Source organism: Tachyglossus aculeatus, chromosome 3 (genome assembly GCF_015852505.1).
Source record: "Tachyglossus aculeatus isolate mTacAcu1 chromosome 3, mTacAcu1.pri, whole genome shotgun sequence".
In the NCBI taxonomy this organism is placed as follows: Eukaryota; Metazoa; Chordata; class Mammalia; order Monotremata; family Tachyglossidae; genus Tachyglossus; species Tachyglossus aculeatus.
Window position 1 is genome coordinate 66,868,851 of NC_052068.1, and position 21,382 is coordinate 66,890,232.

The window sequence follows — 21,382 nt, forward strand, 5'->3', positions numbered from 1 at the left end:
GCTCACAGTCTAAAAGGGGGAATTGATTGACTCCATCAATCATATTTATTGAGTACTTACGGTGTGCCAAGCACTATACTAGTGGACCCCCGGCCCACGTTCTCCCCCTGGCCTGGAATGCCGTCCCTCCGCACATCCACCAAGCTAGCTCTCTTCCTCCCTTCAAAGCCCTACTGAGAGCTCACCTCCTCCAGGAGGCCTTCCCACCCTGAGCCCCCTCATCATCAATCGTATTTATTGAGCGCTTACTGTGTGCAGAGCACTGTACTAAGCGCTTGGCCTCTCCCCTTCCTCCCCCTCCCCATCCCCCCGCCTTACCTCCTTCCCCTCCCCACACCACCTGTATATATGTTTGTACAGATTTATTACTCTATTTTACTTGTACATATCTATTCTATTTATTTTATTTTGTTAATATGTTTTGTTTTGTTGTCTGTCTCCCCCTTCTAGACTGTGAGCCCGCTGTTGGGTAGGGACCGTCTCTAGATGCTGCCATCTTGTGCTTCCCAAGCGCTTAGTACAGTGCTCTGCACACAGTGAGCGCTCAATAAATACAACTGAATGAATGAATGAATGAATGAATATAGAGACGGTCCCTATCCAAAAAGCCTGCTTATTTATTTGACTTGTACATATTTATTCTATTTATTTTATTTTGTTAATATGCTTTGTTTTGTTGTCTGTCTCCCCCTTCTAGACTGTGAGCCCGCTGTTGGGTAGGGACCGGCTCTATCTGTTGCCGACTTGTCCTTCCCAAGCGCTTAGCACAGCGCTCTGCACACAGTAAGCGCTCAATAAATACGATTGATGATGATGATGATGATGGGGAGGTTACAAGGAATGAATGGATGAGAAGAGAGGCCACGCTCTGAGGGGCGGGACCGTCTCCATCTGTTGCCGACTTGTACTTCCCCAGCGCTTAGTACAGCGCTCTGCACACAGTAAGCGCTCAATAAATACGATTGATGATGATGATGATGATGGGGAGGTTACAAGGAATGAATGGATGAGAAGAGAGGCCACGCTCTGAGGGGCGGGACCGTCTCCATCTGTTGCCGACTTGTACTTCCCCAGCGCTTAGTACAGCGCTCTGCACACAGTAAGCGCTCAATAAATACGATTGATGATGATGATGATGATGGGGAGGTTACAAGGAATGAATGGATGAGAAGAGAGGCCACGCTCTGAGGGGAGGGACCGTCTCCATCTGTTGCCGACTTGTACTTCCCCAGCGCTTAGTACAGCGCTCTGCACACAGTAAGCGCTCAATAAGTACGATTGAATGAATGAATGAAGAGCCCGGGCTTTGGAGTCAGAGGTTATGGGTTCTAATCCCGCCTCTGGTGCTTGTCAGCTGTGTAACTTTGGGCAAGTCACTTCACTTCCCAGCGCTTAGAACAATGCTTTGCACATAGTAAGCGCTTAATTTATTTTATTTTGTTAGTATGTTTGGTTTTGTTCTCTGTCTCCCCCTTCTAGACTGTGAGCCCATTGTTGGGTAGGGACCGTCTCTAGATGTTGCCCACTTGTAATTCCCAAGCGCTTAGTCCAGTGCTCTGCACACAGTAAGCGCTCAATAAATACGATTGATTGATTGATTAATAAATGCCATTATTACTATTATTATTATTATTAAGAGAGGCCGCGCCCTGAGGGGAGGGACCGTCGCGCACCGCCCCCCTGGGGAGAGCCCTCGTGTGCGCGTGCGCCGGGGAGGGCTCCCGTGTGCGCCGGGGAGGGCTCCCGTGTGCGCGTGCGCGCGCCAGAAAGGGGCGGGGCTGCGTCGCACCGCCCTGCTGGGGAAAGGACCCGTGTGCGCGTGCGCTGGAGGAGGGGCGGGGCCGGCGCTCGTCGCCCGGCTGGGGAGGGGGCCCGAGTGCGCGCGCGCGCGCCAGAAAGGGGCGGGGCCGTGGCGCACCGCCCGGCTGGTGGAGGGGAGGGGCCGGCGTTCGTCGCCCTGCTGGGCGGGGGGGAGGGGGCTCGTGTGCGCGTGCGCCGGGGAGGGGCGGGGCCGGCGCTCGTCGCCCGGCTGGGGAGGGGGCCCGTGTGCGCGTGCGCAGGGGAGGCCCCCCCCCCCCGTGTGCACATGCGCCGGGAGAGGGGAGGGGGCCCCTGTGCAAGTGCGCCGGGGGAGGGGCGGGGACGTCGCTCACCGCCCGGCTGGGGAAGGGGCCCATGTGCGCAGGCGCTGGAGGAGGGGCGGGGCCGGCGCGCACCGCCCGGCTGGGGAGGGGGCCCGTGTGCGCGCGTGCGCCGGGTGAGGGGCGGGGCCGCGGCGCACCGCCCGGCTGGGGAAGGGACCCGTGTGCGCTTGCGCCGGGGGAGGGGCGGGGCCGCGGCGCACCGCCCGGCTGGGGAAGGGACCCGTGTGCGCGTGCGCCGGAGGAGGGGCGGGGCCGGCGCGCGTCGGCCGGCTGGGGAGGGGGCCCGTGTGCGCGTGCGCCGTAGGAGGTGCGGGGGCCCGTGTGCGCCTGCGCCGTGTCGGGGCGTGTCCGGGGGCGGGGCTGTGGGGCGGGGGGCGTGTCCGGGGGCCGAGCCTGCTCGGGGCGGCTGCCTGCCGGGGACCGGGATGAGACCGCCGGGGGAGACGGAGCACGTCGGCGTCGGCGTCGGCACCGACCTCTGCCTGCCCACGGTGAGCGCCCAGCCCAGCCCAGCCCAGCCCAGCCCAGCCCTTCCCGCAGGACGCCCCCGCCCCCGCCCCGAAGGGACACCGCCTGCTGCACCCGCGGCATCCCTTGCAGCAGCAGCAGCAGCAGCATTCATTCATTCATTCATTCATTCATCCATCCATCCATTCATCCATTCAGCCCTGTTTACTGAGCGCTCACTGTTTGCGGAGCACTGGGCCCCTTTTAGACTCCCCCCCCCGTTTAGACTGTGAGCCCACTGTTGGGTAGGGACTGTCTCTAGATGTTGCCAACTTGTCCTTCCCAAGCGCTTAGTACAGTGCTCTGCACGCAGTAAGCGCTCAATAAATACCATTGATGATGATTGTCTCTATCTGTTGCCAACTTGTCCTTCCCAAGCGCTTAGTCCAGTGCTCTGCACGCAGCAAGCGCTCAATAAATACGATTGATGATGAGGACCGTCTCTATATGTTGCCAACTTGTCCTTCCCAAGCGCTTAGTACAGTGCTCTGCACGCAGTAAGCGCTCAATAAATACCATTGATGATGATTGTCTCTATCTGTTGCCAACTTGTCCTTCCCAAGCGCTTAGTCCAGTGCTCTGCACGCAGCAAGCGCTCAATAAATACGATTGATGATGAGGACCGTCTCTATATGTTGCCAACTTGTCCTTCCCAAGCGCTTAGTACAGTGCTCTGCACGCAGTAAGCGCTCAGTAAATACGATTGATGATGAGGGCTGTCTCTATGTTGCCAGCCCTTCCCAAGCGCTTAGTCCAGTGCTCTGCACGCAGTAAGCGCTTAATGAAAACGATTGATGATGATGACCGTCTCTAGATGTTGCCAACTTGTCCTTCCCAAGCGCTTAGTGCAGTGCTCTGCACACAGTAAGCGCTCAATAAATACGATTGATGATGATGACTGTCTCTCTATGTTGCCAGCTTGTCCTTCCCAAGCGCTTAGTCCAGTGTTCTGCACGCAGTAAGCGCTTAATGAAAACGATTGATGATGATGACCGTCTCTAGGTGTTGCCAACTTGTCCTTCCCAAGCGCTTAGTGCAGTGCTCTGCACACAGTAAGCACCCAATAAATACGATTGATGATGGGCCAACCACTCACACAGAGATGGGCCCGACCCAGCGGCGGGCTCACAGTCTCTCTATTCATCCATCCAATCCTATGTATTGAGCACTTACTGTGTGCAGAGCACTGTACCAAGCACTTGGGAAGGACAAGTCGGCAACATCTAGAAACGGTCCCCACCCAACAGCGGGCTCACAATCTCTATATTCATTCATTCATTCAATCGTATTTATTGAGCGCTGACTGTGTGCAGAGCACTGGACGAAGCACTTGGGAAGGACAAGTCGGCAACAGCGGGCTCACAGTCTCTGCATTCATCCATTCAATCCTATGTATTGAGCGCTTACTGTGTGCGGAGCACTGGACTAAGCGCTTGGGAAGGACAAGTCAGCAACATAGAGAGACGGTCCCTATCCAACAACAGGCCCGCAGTCTTATATTCATTCATTCAGTCCTATTTATTGACCACTTACTGTGTGCAGAGCATTGGACGAAGCGCTTGGGAAGGACGTCGGCAACATAGAGAGACGGTCCCTACCCAACCAGGGGCCCACAGTCTAGAAGGGGGAGACAGACAACGAAACAAAGCATGGAGACAGGTGTCAAAATCGTCAGAACAAACAGAATTAAAGCTAGATGCACATCATTAACTAAGTAAATAGAATAGTTAATATGTTCAAGTAAAATGAATAGAGTAATAAGTCTGTACAGATATGTATACAAGTGCTGTGGGGAGGGGAAGGAGGTAGGCTGAGGGAGATGGGGATGGGGGAGAGGGAAAAGCATCAGTTGCAGCAGCAGTTGCATCAGTTGCATCAGTTGCAGCAGCATTGTCAGTTGCAGCAGCAGCAGGAGTTGCAGCAGCAGTTGCAGCAGCATTCATCCATTCAGTCATATTTAGTGAGCGCTTACTGTGTGCAGAGCACTGGACTAAGCACTTGGGAAGGACAAGTCGGCAACAGAGACGGTCCCGACCCAACCACGGGCCCACAGTCTAGAAGGGGGAGACAGACAATGAAACAAAGCATGGAGACAGGTGTCAAAATCGTCAGAACAAATAGAATTAAAGCTAGATGCACATCATTAGCTAAATAAATAGAATAGTAGGTCTGTGCAAGTAAAATTAATAGAATAATAAATCTGTGCAGATATGTATACAAGTGCTGTGGGGAGGGGAAGGAGGTAGGCCGAGGGAGATGGGGATGGGGGAGAGGGAAAAGCAGCAGTTGCAGCAGCATCATCAGTTGCAGCAGCATCATCAGTTGCATCATCAGCAGCAGTTGCAGCAGCAGCATCAGTTGCAGCAGCAGCGTTTATTCATCCATTCAGTCGTACTTAGTGAGTGCTTACTGTGTGCAGAGCACTGGACGAAGCGCTTGGGAAGGACAAGTCAGCAACATATAGAGACGGTCCCTACCCAACAACGGGCTCACAGTCTCTATATTCATTCAATCCTGTTTATTGGGCGCTTACTGTGTGCCGAGCACTGGAGTAAGCGCCTGGGAAGGATAAGTCGGCAACATAGAGAGACGGTCCCGACCCAACAGCGGACCCACAGTCTAGAAGGGGGAGACAGACAGCGAAACAAAACATGGAGACAGGTGTCAAAATCATCAGAGCAAATAGAATTAAAGCTAGATGCACATCTATTTGCTAAATAAGTAGAATAGTAAGTATGGGCAAGTAAAATTAATGGAATAATAAATCTGTACAGATATGTATACAAGTGCTGTGGGGAGGGGAAGGAGGTAGGCCGAGGGAGATGGGGATGGGGGAGTTGCCAACTTGTACTTCCCAAGCGCTTAGTACAGTGCTCTGCACATAGTAAGCGCTCAATAAATACGATTGATGATGATGATGAGAGGGAAAAGCAGCAGTTGCAGCAGCGGCATTTATTCATCCATTCAGTTGTATTTAGTGAGCGCTTACTGTCTGCAGAGCATTGGACGAAGCGCTTGGGAAGGACAAGTCGGCAACAGATAGAGACGGTCCCGACCCAACGGCGGGCTCACAGTCTAGAAGGGGGAGACAGACAACGGAAACAAAACATGGAGACAGGTGTCAAAATCGTCAGAACGAATAGAATTAAAGCTAGATGCACATCATTCAATAAATAGAATAGTAAATATTTGCAAGTAAAATGAATAGAGTAATGAATCTGTACGGATATGTATACAGGTGCTATGGGGAGGGAAAGGAGGTAGGCCGGTGGCGGGGATGGGGGAGAGGGAAAAGTATCAGTTGCAGCAACATCATCAGTTGCATCAGCAGCACAGGCCTGGCACCTTTCCCTCCCCTCCAGAAAGAGACAGCAAGCCCCCTCGGATGGGCCGGGGGCCGCAGGCCTGACTTCTGGGGTCCCAAAATGGGAAATCCCCCAAGGGATCATCCGCCCCGGCCCCCTGCAAATTGCAGAATGGCTGTGTCGGTTCCTGCAAATTGCTGTTGGGGCAGCTTTCCTCCGAGTAGGCCGGTGCTGGAAGGATAGGGGGGAACAAATACATAGAGAAACAGCGTGGCTCAGTGGAAAGAGCCCGAGCTGGGGAGTCAGAGGTCATGGGTTCTAAATCCCGGCTCTGCCACTTGTCAGCCGTGGGACTTGGGGCAAGTCATTTCACTTCTCGGGGCCTCAGTGACCTCATCTGTAAAATGGGGATTACGACTGTGCCCCATGTGGGACAACCCGACCACCTTGTATCTACCCCAGCGCTTAGAACAGTTCTGGGCACATAGTAAGCGCTTAACCACACTAGCCACACTAGGGAAGCAGTGTGGAAAGAGCCCGGGCTTTGGAGTCAGAGGTCATGGGTTCGAATGCCGACTCCGCCACATGTCAGCTGTGTGATCTTGGGCAAGTCACTTAACTTCTCTGGGCCTCAGTTCCCTCATCTGTAAAATGGGGATTAAGACTGTGAGCCCCACGTGGGACAACCTGATCACCCTGTATCCTCCCCAGCGCTTAGAACAGTGCTTTGCACATAGTAAGTGCTTAACAAATGCCAATTGTTATTATTATTATTATTAACAAATACCACCATTATTATTATTATTATTATGGGGAGCAGCATGATGGTGGGAATTAGTTGATGGTGACTGGTTAAGGCTCCCAAGGGCCTTCGCTAGGTGAAGGATGAAAAATACCCCCCTGAGATTGCAGGCCTTCCTCTTAAAAGAAAATAGAAACCAAAACAACTTTGGTTTCATTTGAGTTTTAGGCGCTTATTCTGGACCACTTGATTGACTTTACGGGGCGAGGGCACGCTTTTTTCTTTTCTACCTACACTCCCCCACACTTCCTGGGGAAAAGGGGAAGAACGAAAGGGGGGTTTGACAATCCATTTTACTCCTGTATGAATGAACTCATTTTGGTATCACTTATCATTTACAGGATTAAAGTCTTTGTAAGTAAAAAGCCTTTCCTGGGTTGACACATCTTTGTTTTCCTTTAACACAGCCTCAGATGCCAGAGGGGCAAATCCAGGTTTTCAACCCTCTAGGCCAGAAGCATTTAAGAAATTTAAGGACCCAAAAGCGTGGCTCAGTGGGAAAGAGCACAGGCTTTGGAGTCAGAGGTTATGGGTTCAAATCCCAGCTCCGCCAATTAGCTGTGTGACTTTGGGCAAGTCACTTAACTTCTCTGGGCCTCAGTTCCCTCATCTGTAAAATGGGGATGAAGACTGTGAGCCCCCCCCATGGGACAACCTGATCATCTTGTAACCTCTCCAGCGCTTAGAACAGTGCTCTGCACATAGTAAGCGCTTAATAAATGCCATCATTATTATTATAATTATTATTATTATCCCTAGCTTGGTTTGGTGAACGCTAGGTACTTTTTATTATATGAGGGACTGTCTCTATATATTGTACTTGTGCCAACTTGTACTTCTCAAACGCTTAGTAGAGTGCTCTGCACACAGTACGCGCTTAATAAGTACGATTGAATGAATGAGTGTTTTGTCAAAGCAACGTAAGGGAAAGATTCTTCCTGTTCATTTTGGGACCTCTTTGGTTGCCGTCTTTCATTGGGGTTGTACTTGGTTGGGTTTAAATTATGAAGGTGAAAAGGTAATGGAATTTGGATGTGGCAGGCAATCTTTGAAGAGTTTGTAAGGACCCAATTTTGGATCTTTTCTGTCTGGTTTTGTAATTTTCAGCCCTTTGGGTGAGCTGGGAGTCGAGTCCAACTCCAAAATGCTTTGTCCCCGTAGCTGCAAACCCATGAGGTCAACCGGCTATCTTCTCCATGTAGTTGGCACCCGTGAAATTGAGACGACCTTTGGAAATGCAGGGTCTAGGGTGAGTGATGAAACCTTTAGGTGAATCAGTCAGTGTTATTTATTGAGCGCTATCAAGTGTGTGGGAGAGTATAGTATAGTATAACAGATTTGTTGGACATGTTCCCTGCGTACAAGTATTGGGGAGGGGGGGGAAGGGGGAGGTCTCTTTTCACTCGTTCAGTCGTATTTATTGAGCATTTACTGTGTGCAGAGCACTATACTAAGCGCTTGGGAAAGTACAATGCGGCAACAAAGATTGACAGTCCCTGCCCACAATGAGTTCACTGTCCAGAGGTGGGGAGATAGACATCAGTACAAATAAACAGGCATTAAAATAAATAAAATTACAGATATACACATAAGTGCTCTGGGGAGGGGAGAGCGGGAAGAGCAAAGGGAGGAAGTCAGAGTAACACGGAAGGGAGTGGGAGATGAGGAAAATTGGGGTTTAGTCTGGGGAGGCCTCTTGGAGATGTGTGAGGTTTTGAAGTAGGGGAGGGTAATTGTGTGGCAGATTTGAGGAGGGAAGGCGTTCCAGGCCAGAAGAAAGAGATGGGCCAGGGCGAGGTGGAGGCACAGTGAAAAGGTTAGCACTAGAGGAGCGAAGAGTGCGAGCTGAGGTAAGAAGGGGCAAGGTGATGGAGTGTTTTAAAGCCAATGGTGAGGAGCTTTTGTTCGATATGGAGGTGGATAGGCAACCACTGGAGAATTTTGAGAAGGAGAGTGACATATCCTGAACTTTTCTGTGGAAAGATGATCTGGGCAGCAGAGTGAAGTGTAGACTGGAGTGGAGAAAGGCAGGAGGTTGGGAGGTCAGAAAGGAGGCTGATGCAATAATCTAGGCAGGATAGGATGACTGGTTGTATTATCATGCTAGCAGTTTGGATGAAGAGGAAAGGGCGGGTTTTAGCGATGTGAAGGTGAGGCCGATAGGATTCGGTGACGGATTGAATATTTGGGTTGAATGAGAGAGCGGAGTCAAGGATGACGCCAAGGTTACGAGCTTGTGAGATGGGCAGATGGTCCTGCTGTCTACAGTGATGAGAGAGTCTGGGAGGTAAGATCACTTACTAGATGAGTTGACCAAAAAAAAAAAGTCAAAGCACAGATCCCAGTTGCTGCTACCGGCCAGCGGTGGTTTTAAGCATTTGCTCCAGTGACTTCCTGCTACTCTAAGATGCCACATCTTTGTCAGCTTCGGCTTGTCAGGAGCCTCCGGGGTAGATAAACCTAATTGCTCTCCCAACCCACATTCCTGTTAAATTCCAGAGGCCCTGAAAGTCAGCTGAGAAGGACTGAGGATTTGGGATGCCCAAGTCTTCGCCTTACTATCCCTGATTTATCTCCTAGATTCCTGGTTCACTGACCTAGGTTAATTCAAAGTACAGGTGACTTTGGAAAAAAAATAAATAAAGGAACAGATGAAAAAACCCTGTGTTTAGGCTCTATGAAGTGACCTATGTTTCTTCTTTGAGGGGGCGGGTCTTCTGACTGATGTAAATATTGCAACTTTAGTTTTTTTATTCTTTTGTTCTGCTGTAAAATTTCTAGCCCGGGGTCTAGGTGGAAAGTAGTGGAGAGTGGGTCCCAGTGCTTGTTTTGGGGGATCCCAGCATTTGAGGCACCCATTAGACTTAGGTGGTGTTTGGGTTGGGTCCGGGTTCAAGATTTGGGCCTGTGTAGATTGTTCTCCTGCTGCTTTTCATGAGGGATCTGATCTGTTTGAGGACGGACCCCACAGCATTTATGTACATATCTTTAAATTATAAATTATTCATATTAATATCTGTCTCCCCCTCTAGACTGTAAGTTCATTAGGGACAGGGAACATGGCTGCTAATTCTGTTGTATTATACTTTCCCAAGCGCTTAGTACAGTGCTCTGAATATAGTAAGCACTCGGTAAATACCATTGACTGATTGACTTGATTGCTAGTGAGCCCGCTGTTGGGTAGGGACCGTCTCTATGTGTTGCCAACTTGTACTTCCCAAGTGCTTAGTGCAGTGCACAGTGGGCGCTCAATAAATGCGATTGAATTAATGAATGAATGAATGAATAGTGGGAGGCCACAGATTGTGCCCGAGGGCTTGAAGCTGTGGTTAATGTAGCTAGACTTCTTCTTTAACCACTTGCACCCCTCGTCACCCCCACCTTTCTTGCCTTTGGGCTTAGAATTCTCCAAGGCAAAAACAGTGATCACAAGCGCTTAGCACAGTGTTCTGCACACCGTAAGCGCTCAATAAATACAATTGATGATGATGATCTGATGTACATTTTTCAAGGGAAGAGACCACGACTTTTACTATGCTTTCCCAAGTGCTTAATAACAGTGCATTACACAAAACAGGCATTCAATAAATACTGTTTAATTTGGGGGAAAGTCTACACCCAGCTCTGCCAGAATGCGTATTTTCACTATGTGTTTTGGCTTAAATGTTGTTAGGGAGTTAGGAAACACTTGGCAGACAACACCAGCCTGTGGGTTATAGGATGCCGAGGTGTCAGAAGAAATAGCTCGCGCAAGTGCACCTGAGCACGGCCTTGGGATATTGAATACAGCGAGGGTTTTGAGTGACTGCAGCCCTTACTTTTTCGGAAAACTGGGTGTGAAAACGAGGCTCAAATCCTTGCTACTTTGCAACTGGCAACCTCCTCTAAGGCTACAGTTGGTCACAGCCCCTGTAAACATTGCCCACCAGATGGAGAAGAAACTAAATGCAAATTTTAAATAAAAGATGAGGTCTTACAATAGACGGCCTGCAGCTGGTGTCCATCAGGACCCCGGTTAGAGTTACATATATTAGCTTTTCTGAGAGAAGAGCCTATCTTGTTACATGGGAGTCTCCGGGATATTGGAGTTGCGGTTTCCTCTCCAAAAAGTCAGTTATGAAATGTGAAATGAGTTTACAGACCGATCTACTTGTACTTGTAATTTGGAAAATTGAATTTAATCATCAGGAAGCTAAAATATTGAGGATTCTTCAGTGGAAAGCAAGAAACCCATTTGGCTATTGTTTTCCTGTTGTGCTCGTGGGTCCTCCAGTAAGGTAGAAACTGCTTGGTTTGATGCTTGGTTAATAAACATTTAACTGTTCCTGACGGATCTAAATAGTTTTTGGCAAAATATCTTAAGCTGGTTGGATTTCATTTGAAGTATTTAAATTCCTAAGGTATGCTAATTGGCTCATCATTTGTTTGATGAAAGGAAATATTTTATAATTAGAAAGTGACTTACGTGGTTCTGAAAATTGAATTGATCTCTGAAATAGCAGAAAAATGTAATGCATTCGCATTCTATCCCAGCAGTTAGTTTTATGTTAGGCTTTTTGCCTTGTATATCTGTTTATATAATGTGGTTTAAGTGAGAAGCTGTCAAACTTTGTGTTTTTCAGGAGCTAGTAAATATTGAACTTTGTCCTAATATCAGATGACCCACTTAGTTGGTCATTTGTAGTATTCAGATTATAAAGCATGTACACATCATCTTCAAGCCTGCAGTCAGATGACTGACTTAACCGATTCAAGTGGCGCCCTTAATCCTTGTTAAGAGCCATTCTCATTCTTAGAGAACCTAACGATGTTATCATACTTTATAAAACTAAGAGCATGCATTTCCTTACCATTCAGCGCTCTGGTCCCATTTGTCCTATTTATCTTAAAATAGTTGCCTTTAAATGAATTATTTTCTCTCCATGTGGCCACATTTTTCTCCTAATACTCCTTTCGATGGTGCCAATGTAAAAGTCCTTGTAACGAATGGCAAGCGATAACTTTACAAAAGGCAAGTGGAAAATGAGTTGAGAAGCCGTAGCTCTTATCCTGAAACAGTAAGGAATTAGAAATCCTGGACTGTCAGAGTAAAATAGACGTTGGTGTAAATGTTTGCTTCATTTCCATAAGCAGGCAATCTTTGAGAGAATCGAGAGAATAATTTAATGGAGTTGGAAAGGTAGTAGGGTAACTTCACAGAAATGCTAATGCACTAAATGTGTCTTTTTTTCGATCTGGAAATGCCAGCCAATACTAAGATTTGGAAGAAAGCTTACTGCAATACAATGTATTTTAATTTTTGAATCAGTATAGCAAACATAAGCAAAACCTTCCAAACAATTAGCGAGCATGTTGTTTAAGGAAAAGGAGGAGTAAGGTTAGGGGAACAATTATTGCTGCAATATTAGCTCCTGTTAGTATTCATTTCTCCACTTCCTCTATCTTTCTCCTTCCCAGAGTTTGGGCCCTCTTCAATCTGGAAGTAGAAAAACGGCTTTGGCAGAAAATTATTAAAAGGACACAGAAGGCCCCTCCCATCCCTCTGGATTTAGAAAACTGGCTTAAAATCTAATGACTTCAACAGGTAAAGAGGTGGCAAACCCTACTTAATCCCTATTGGGAAGGGCTTCAAGACTATACTACTACTACTACTAATAATGATGGTATTTGTTAAGCACTTACTATGCGCCAAGCACTTTTCTAAGCGCTGGGGTAGATACAGGGTTATTGGGTTGTCCCATGTGGGGCTCACAGGCTTAATCCCCATTTTGCAGATGAGGTAACTGAGGCAACAGAGAGGTTAAGGGACTTGCCCAAAGTCACACAGCTGACAAGTGGCAGAGCCAGGATTAGAACCCACGACCTCTGACTCTCAAGCCCGTGCTCTTTCCACTAAGCCACACAGACCAGTAGATCCCATAATTGTACATATTTATTACTCTATTTATTTATTTTACTTGTACATATCTATTCTATTTATTTTATTCTATTTTATTTTGTTAGTATGTTTGGTTTTGTTCTCCGTCTCCCCCTTTTAGACTGTGAGCCCACTGTTGGGTAGGGACTGTCTCTGTATGTTGCCAACTTGTACTTCCCAAGCGCTTAGTACAGTGCTCTGCACACAGTAAGCACTCAATAAATACGATTGATTGATTGATCCCAGACATAGTATCTTGGATCAGTCTGAGCTTTATGGACATTGAAAGGTAGTTAACTATGCCATTGTATTGAAAGATACTTTATTCACCCTTTTTACAGATCTGCCCTTATCCGGGCTTGAATTGCAATTCTGTAAAGGTGTTATGCTAGTACTTATCATTATTCAATTCTATAGCAGGTGACTTACATTTTTTCCTCCTGTTACGAAATGATCGCAGGAGTTGGGAGAGCAAGTCACATCAGTATTCTGGGGAAATCAGTTAATCAATCAATCAGTGATATTTATGTGCAGTGCCTGACGCATTGTAAGCGCTTAACAAATGCCATAATTATTATTGCTCTGGAGCACTTACTCTGCAGAGCACTGTATTAAGCAATGGAAGAGTATGGTATTACATTACGTTCCCTGCCCACTATGAGTTTACAGTCTAAGGGGATCAAGAACCATCTTTCTGATAGCCTTTCCAATCTCTCTTGGCCAACCTTTCTTTAGTCTGGTGACTAATATGCAGGTTGTGCCTTTAATTAATTAATTAACTAATGATCACATTTATTAAGCGCTTACTATGTGCAATGCACTGTTCTAAGTGCTGGGGAGGTTACAAGGTGATCAGGTTGTCCCACGGGGGGCTCACGGTCGTAATCCCATGAGGTAACTGAGGCCCAGAGAAGTGAAGTGACTTGCCCAAAGTCACACAGCTGACAATTGGCAGAGCTGGGATTTGAACCCATGACCTCTGACTCCAAATTCCGAGCTCCTTTCCACTGAGCCACGGATTTGTCTCCATTGAAAATAGGATGGCCAAAAGGAGGAAAAAATTGATATTGATTTCCATCTGCAGAAGCAATAAATAGTATGTTGTGACTATTCCTAGGTCATAAAGCATCTTAAAACTCTTAAAAGCTGCAATCTTCAAGCACTTAATCCTGCTGTTCACTGGGTCATGTGACAATTTAAAATATTAAGTACTAAAGTCTCAAGTACTTAATCTTCACGCTCATTTAAGGAACGCCTTAAAAAATGTTGCCACCCTGTGACCAAGTTGGGTTAAAATACTTCTTTCATCATGTGTTTTATTTTTGAAGTTAATGTATTTAGACTAAATTTCTGAATCATGAGCCGGCTTGCTGATATGAAAGTATATTTGGGAGTGAGTTTGTATCCTCAGGGTGGAGAGTTTGCAAATATATCATTGGGAGGGACAGTTTATGTTAAAAAACATCTTTGAAGATGGCAGTCAGTAAACAATCTTGTTGATTTAGGAGAATCAGGAACCTCTTGTTTGGAAATTGGGTACTTTGGCAAAGCAAAACATATTAAAGCTGATAGGGAATACTGATAAAGGAAGGTTAGCATACTACTTGGCATTTTTTTGGGAATTCTCACTGATAGTGCAGTATTGACTTGTGATATCAAAAACAGTATAGTGCTTAGAGCTGCTTGGCTATCATTTCTAATATTAGACCCTACTGCTTTTATATTCAGAATGTGAAAGAAATTTCAGTATAATTGGAAAAACAATCCCACAGAGCAGATTTGTAAGAGTAAGCTCTAAAAGCAGCATTTAAAATGGTATATGATATTTTAATGTGTTTTTACCATTCTTTCAAATGGGGACTTAAATGTTTGATGTTAAGTAGCATGGTTTCTTTTTATTTCATTTAAAAATCCATTTTTTTTTCCAAGAAGTCATCTTCGTAAAGCAAATTTTTGAGTTATCTTGATTGCCTAATGAAATAACCAAATTTATAGATTTGTCTGATATTTTGCTAAGGGATACTATTGGTGTAAGCTTTTAAACTCATTAAATAATAGTTCTATGATATCTCAGAATATAGATTCTGTCACAAAGTGGTCTAAAATGTCTAGAATTCATTCCTAATCAGCAAACTTAGCAATGACTAGCATTATATTAACTTGAAAACAATGTTTAATAAAATGTTTATTTTAATGATTTGCTGACTTCCAGGATATACAGTAATTATAAATTAAATCAACTTCTTTCTTAGAATATTTTGTTTATAGAATAGTGATGTAACGATTATTGCCATACTTTTTGCACCATTTTATTGGGATTGATATGAATTTAACTTGAAATTCGAATGGAAAAACAATATTGCCTTCAAAATCGGGAAGACTTTTGTAAACATGCATAAATCATCCATTTTTTCTCATTTGATGACTTTGCCCCTTGAAGCTTAGGCCCCTAACTTAATCATTATTCAAATATGGGACTATCAAATAAGGGTGAGATATAAACATCTAATATTAGATTTATATTGTGATTAGGCTGGTCAGCATTATATAATGTTTTGTATTTCCAGCCTCCTTGCAAGCCACTTTTTTTGATAGGACAGGTCATCAATAACATTTACCAAGCACCTATCCCCCTATGAAGATGGACAGTTTTGCAGTATATCAGGGTAGAGATGAACTGGACCTGGTTTCATTGTGGCTTGAAGAGATGGAGAGGAAGGAATGATAAAAGCAATTACAAACGAAGATATGCTAGAATCAGGGTACTTAGACAAATAAAAAATTACTGAGAAATCTTTCTTGGTAGGTTGGATGATATTATTGCATTGCCAGTTTTGATGAGGGAAGTGAGACGATTGGGAGGGAAGGCGTCCTCAAGGAATTGGAGACAACATTTTTTATCGTTGATTTTTTTTTGGTTTTGAAATCCCAGAGCAAATCAGATTGTTTCTTATTAAAGATTAAGAACCCGATTTTGATGTCTGATATTGTGTTCAATTCACTGCATATATGTCAATCAGAGATACTTATTGAGTGCTTACTCTTTGCAGAGCATTGTATCAAGTGCTTGGGAGGGAACACAGTAGAGTAGATAATAATAATAATGATAGCATTTATTAAGCGCTTACTATGTGCAAAGCACTGTTCTAAGCGCTGGGGAGGTTACAGGTAGACATGATCCCTGCCCACAAGGAGGATTGGTCTTCTGATTTGCATAGATAATCTGGGTTCTTGATATTCAGAAAGGAAGTAACCATCTCGACAGTGTGCTCTGAATCAGGGCACAGGAAATGTTGCTCACCACAGAACACGAAAAGATGGGTAAAATCTTCAACCCAAGATGGCAGCCTAAAGGAAGACTGTAGTCAGGGGGTGAGGGAGACAAGCTATCAAACTTTGGCCGTCCTCAATATTTCAGATTAACATTTTCATGTTTCCTGGTAGGGATGGCAGGTACTCCCAGTGATGAAGAGGACAGAAACTATAGGAACAATAAACTGAAAAGCTAATGAGGAAGAGGGCAGAGAGAGGGTGTAAGATGCTGTCTAGTCATCCCTCCCTCCAGTAGAGCTTACTGCTGCCATGCTGGGCAATGAGATAATAAAAAATAACTTCAAAAAGGGCAAATGAGGTAAGTAATCAGCCTGAACCAGAGGTGCACATGTGCCAAGTGCCTTTAATTCGTAGTTCTGCCCGTGCTTTACAAGTTTTTACCTCATTAATCTTCACGTCATACTGGTGGAACAGAGATGTCAATATTTTAAGAGTAATTTCTTCTATAGTTTCCCCAAAGGATGTTTCTTCAGTTCTTGAATGGCAGCATATCAGTCAATAATAATAATAACTGTGATATTTAAACGCTTACTATGTGCCAGGCACTCTCCTAAGCGCTGAAGAGGGTGCAAGCAAATCGGGTTGGGCATAGTCCCTGTCCCCCGTGGGGCTCACGGTCTCAATCCTGATTTTACAGATGAGGTAACTGAGACGCAGGGAAGGGAAGTGACTTGTCCAAGGTCATGCAGAAGACAAGTGGCGGAGCCGGGATTAGAACCCCTGAGCTCCTGACTCCCGGGCTGGTCCATCCACTACACCGTGCCGCTTCTCTAAATCACTCAGTCGTATTTATTGAGTGCTTACTGTGTGCAGAGCACTGTGCTACTCATTTGGGGTAGTACAGCAGAGTTGCTAGATCCGCTTCCTGCCTACAAGGAGTTTACAGTCTAGAGAGGATGTGGTTTTGTGACGAAGTGATCCGGGTGAACTGTGGTGATGGCAGTGAGGGGAAAGAGAGCTGGCTCAGGAGAGTTTGGGAGAGGAGGAGGAGGAGTAGACTGTGAGCCCACTGTTGGGCAGGGACCGTCTCTATATATTGCCAATTTGTACTTCCCAAGCACTTAGTACAGTGCTCCGCACACAGTAAGCGCTCAATAAATATGATTGAATGAGTGAAAGTAGGAATATTAATGAGAGACCTGACTCTGAGGAGTCTAACACTACTGGTCTCTCCCTGGCCCCTCTGCTGCTACTTGTATAGACGCCGACTGGTCATAGATCATATCTAACCCTAACCCCTGATAGGTGTTTGTTGGCTAATACAGTATGTTATTTTGTAGTGTTCAATACCTCACTTTGCATGGGTGTCCATTTTAGCAGTTCTCTTCATTTTTCGTTCATCTCTCCACTCTCTCTTGTCAGGCTTCTGTTTTTAATTATCATGAGAATGGTGTTTAGCCTTATTAGCTGTTTGGTGTTTAGCGTGCAACTAGAAGAGATAGCACGGCCTCGTAGAAAAAGCACGGATCTGGAAATCAGAGGACCTGGATTGTAATCCCAGCCCTGCCAGTTGCCTGCTACGCGACCTTGAACAAGTCACTTAACTGCTCTGTGCCTCAGTTGCCTCATCTGTATAATGGGAAGTGTATATCTGTTTTCGCTCTTATGTAGACTGTGAACCCCATGTGGGAGGGGGATTGTGTTCAACCTGATTTACCTGTATCTACCCTAGTGCTTAGATGGGTGCCTGACACACAAATGCTTAACAAATACAAATATAGGCGCACGCCTAATAAAAAATTTGCAATATAAATTTTAGTGACCAGTGTGCCTGGGGAGAATGAGTAAAAGATTGATCACTGGAGCTTAATTGGAATCCGGGCTGCCCATCTATCCTGATTTATCCAGAACAGCCCCAGAGTTTTTGTAAACTATCCCGAACAATCTTAGAAAAATGCACAAACTTTGAAATTGCAACTGCTTCAGGAAGCTGTTCAGCCTGGCTTACACTTAGCTGCTCTTGCTCACTTTAAATTCTTAGGCTTGTATGCGGTGTTGTAGCATGCTCCATTATTGCTTGGTTTAGTCCCCGCGGAATCCAGAGATTTGTAAAAAATGCTAGTGGACTTCAGCCCCACACTTTCTTTCTCTACCATTCTTATGGCCCCCCGAGAGAGAAAAGGGAGGGTAAGCTTGGGAGAGTATTCACTTATCCCAGTTTTCAACAGGTAACGCAGTCAGCCTTTCTCTGCATTACAAATATTGCATATTAAATACTCTTTGTGGCATGACTACTCACAAAATGAGTTAATCTATTTTGTAAATCAAAAGTAAACATACTCTCCTGGATTAGGGGGAAAGGCTTCTAAAGGTTTAGGAATTGATTTCAACTAATCTTATTGGGAATGGAAGGAATTTACATTTTTAGAAATCTCTTTTAAAAGTAAAGAATTTAAATGGGGGTGGGCTAATGGGGAGTTGTTGGGAGGGGCTGCCTGTGATGTCAAACGTGTGTGGCCCTGTTTCACTTGGTGCAGTTAAATTCATTCATTCATTCAGTCATATTTATTGAGCTCTTACTGTGTGCAGAGCACTGTACTAAGCGCTTGGGAAGTACAAATCGTCAACATATAGAGACAGTCCCTACTCAAAAACGGGCTCACAGTCTAGAAGGGGGAGACAGGCAACAGAACAAAACAAGTAGACAGGCGAATAAACAACGACTCTGGCAGGACTCAAACCCACAACCTTTGAATGGCTTCCTCCACACTAGAAGTCCAATGCGCTATCCATTGCGCCACATATTGTTGGAAAAAGGCAGACTAGACGGTAGATTGCCCTGCTTCTCATACTGAACTTGTCCAGACAGGATTTGGGCTGTTCTTTCTCGGATTGACCCCTTTATGGAAGTGGCTAGGGGCTAGAGACAGACTAAGGTATTTTGATGCCATGGACAAATCTTGAAAAAGTCACCCCCACCTAATTAGTGGCTGTGGACTGCACCCGTTGTGTCCCACTGAACTAGAGGTGATGTCAGCTCTAGACTGTAAGCTCACTGTGGGCAGGGAATATCTGCTAACTGTTAAACTGTACTCTCCCAAGCGCTCAGTAAAGTGCTCTGCACATAGTAAGCACTCAATATGTACAGTTGACCGATTGACTGATTCTAGAGAAGCAGCGTGGCTCAGTGGAAAGAGCCCGGGCTTTGGAGTCAAAGGTCATGGGTTCAAATTCGGGCTCCACCACTCGTCAGCTGTGTGACTTTGGGCGGGTCACTTAACTTCTCTGGGCCTCAGTTACCTCATCTGTAAAATGGGGATTAAGACTGTGAGCCCCACATGGGACAACCTGATCACCTTGTAAATTCCCAGTGCTTAGAACAGTGCTGTGCACATAGTAAGCGATTAATAAATGCCATTATTATTATTATTATTATTATCATTATTATTATTTGCGGAACTTCTTAAGGAAAGGCTGCCTGGGGCTGTTTCCAGGTTCACTCGGAGCTTGGGCCGAACCGAGGAGGGTCTATCACCAAATGCCCAACTTTTTTGCCAGATCAGCTCAGCTGAGGGATCCGTTCGTTCTCCTGCTCTTTGCGCGACGCGAAAGCGTGCCGATATGAGGGGGAGCCTATATATAAGTGCTTCTCTGCCGCTAATCTCCTCACTGTGCCTCGTTCTCGCCTGTCCCGCCTTCGTCCCCCGGCCCACATCCTCCCCCGGGCCTGGAATGCCCTCCCTCTGCCCATCCGCCAAGCTAGCTCTCTTCCTCCCTTCAAGGCCCTACTGAGAGCTCACCTCCTCCAGGAGGCCTTCCCATACTAAGCCCCCTCCTCCCTCTCCCCCTCGTCCCCCTCTCCATCCCCCCATCTTACCTCCTTCCCTTCTCCACAGCACCTGTGTATATGTATATATGTTTGTAGATATTTATTACTCTAATTATTTTACTTGTACATATCTATTCTGTTTATTTTATTTTGTTAGTATGTTTGGTTTTGTTCTCTATCTCCCCCTTTTAGACTGTGAGCCCACTGTTGGGTAGGGACCGGCTCTATATGTTGCCAACTTGTACTTCCCAAGCGCTTAGTACAGTGCTCTGCACACAGTAAGCGCTCAATAAATACGATTGATTGATTGATTGGTTCTGTCCAATGTACAGAGGCTGCCCCTCTGGCCTTCCTGGATCCTCCAGCAGGGACCCCATGGCTTGAGCCATGCTGAATGGGTCAAGTATTTGAGCCCAACTGTTGCAGTTTGAACACCTACCAGGGTTTGTATCACAAAGGAACCAACCTCAAAAGCCTTGTTAGGCGTTGTTAGTGCCACCCCTGTGGTAGGATGGCCATTTTAGAGTGGGCCAGGGCCTTTCTACTTCTTGTTAAGGATGTTTTGGGAGAGACAGGGGTCTTTTCAGAAAGAGCAAACCAATATGGCACTCTGGAGATCTCGCTGAGAGATGAAGAGAAAGAGGAGCAGTGGAGAGGTCAATGAGGGAGGTTGGAAAATTGGAAAGGGCTTATTACTCCTACTGTGAGCATCTTAGGGTGTAGTAGCCCTATCCTGGGTGTCTGGAATAAAGGAAGAAGATTGGTCCAGTAGAGTTACCTTGGAATTAAATTCTCACTGGGCCGAGTCCCGTCTCCTTACTCTTGTAGCCTGCCGGGGATAGAGGAGCAGTAGGGCATAGTGGAAAGAGCAGGGGCCTGGGAATAGAGGACCTGACTCTGCCACTTGCCTGCTGTATCACCTTAATCAATCTATTGTACCTTCTGAGCGCTTACTATGTTCAGACTACTGTATCAAGCATTTGGGAGAGTACAGTGCAACAGAATTAGCAGACATATTCCCTGCCTACCGTGAGCTTACAGTCTAGAGGGGAGAAAGACAAGTTTTCAACTTTTTTGTGCCTGTTACCTCACCTGTAAAATGGGGGTGAAAACCGTGAGCCCCATGTTGGACATGGGTTGTGACTAACCTTGTTTCTACCCCAGTGCTCAGGCCAGTGCCTGACACATAGTAAGCACTTAAAAATACCATTAATATATGAACTGTTTTCAGGAATTGGAGTAAATTTTACTGGTGGGTGGGAATGAAGATGCCTTAGAAGGTCTGGAGCTGGCATAGGGGGTGGCTTGTTGAAGGCAAGAAGAGGGTAGTGCCTAGGGGACAGTGGCCAGGGTGGCTGAATGTTTGTGTCAAGTCTGGGAAGGCTAGTGACGTTTGTGGCTCAAAAGCTTAACAAAATTTCGCAAGTTTGCCATATTTAAATTTAATATAGTTGTGGTATTTAAGCGCTTACTATGTGCCAGGCACTGTACTAAGCGCTGGGGGGTATAAAAGCAAATCAGATTGGACACAGCCCCGTCCCACATGGGGCTCACAGTCTCAATCCTCATTTTACAGATGAGGTAACTGAGACCCAGAGAAGTGAC

The 21,382-nt window shown here is 46.0% G+C and overlaps 1 protein-coding gene across 7 annotated transcripts in view; it reads left to right on the forward strand.

Annotated features, from left to right (window-relative positions):
* Positions 1 to 2,617: 2,617 nt before the first annotated feature.
* The window catches only part of CCSER2 (coiled-coil serine rich protein 2), a 239,519-nt gene continuing 220,754 nt past the window's right edge, over positions 2,618 to 21,382 (forward strand). For 6 of the 7 annotated variants that reach the window (XM_038744235.1, XM_038744238.1, XM_038744239.1 and 3 more), the window contains exon 1: positions 12,216 to 12,342. The gene's annotated coding sequence lies outside the window, so the exon portion shown is untranslated. Of the gene's footprint in view, positions 2,636 to 12,215; positions 12,343 to 21,382 lie in introns of those variants that run through there. The other variant, XM_038744236.1, reaches the window with a different exon arrangement.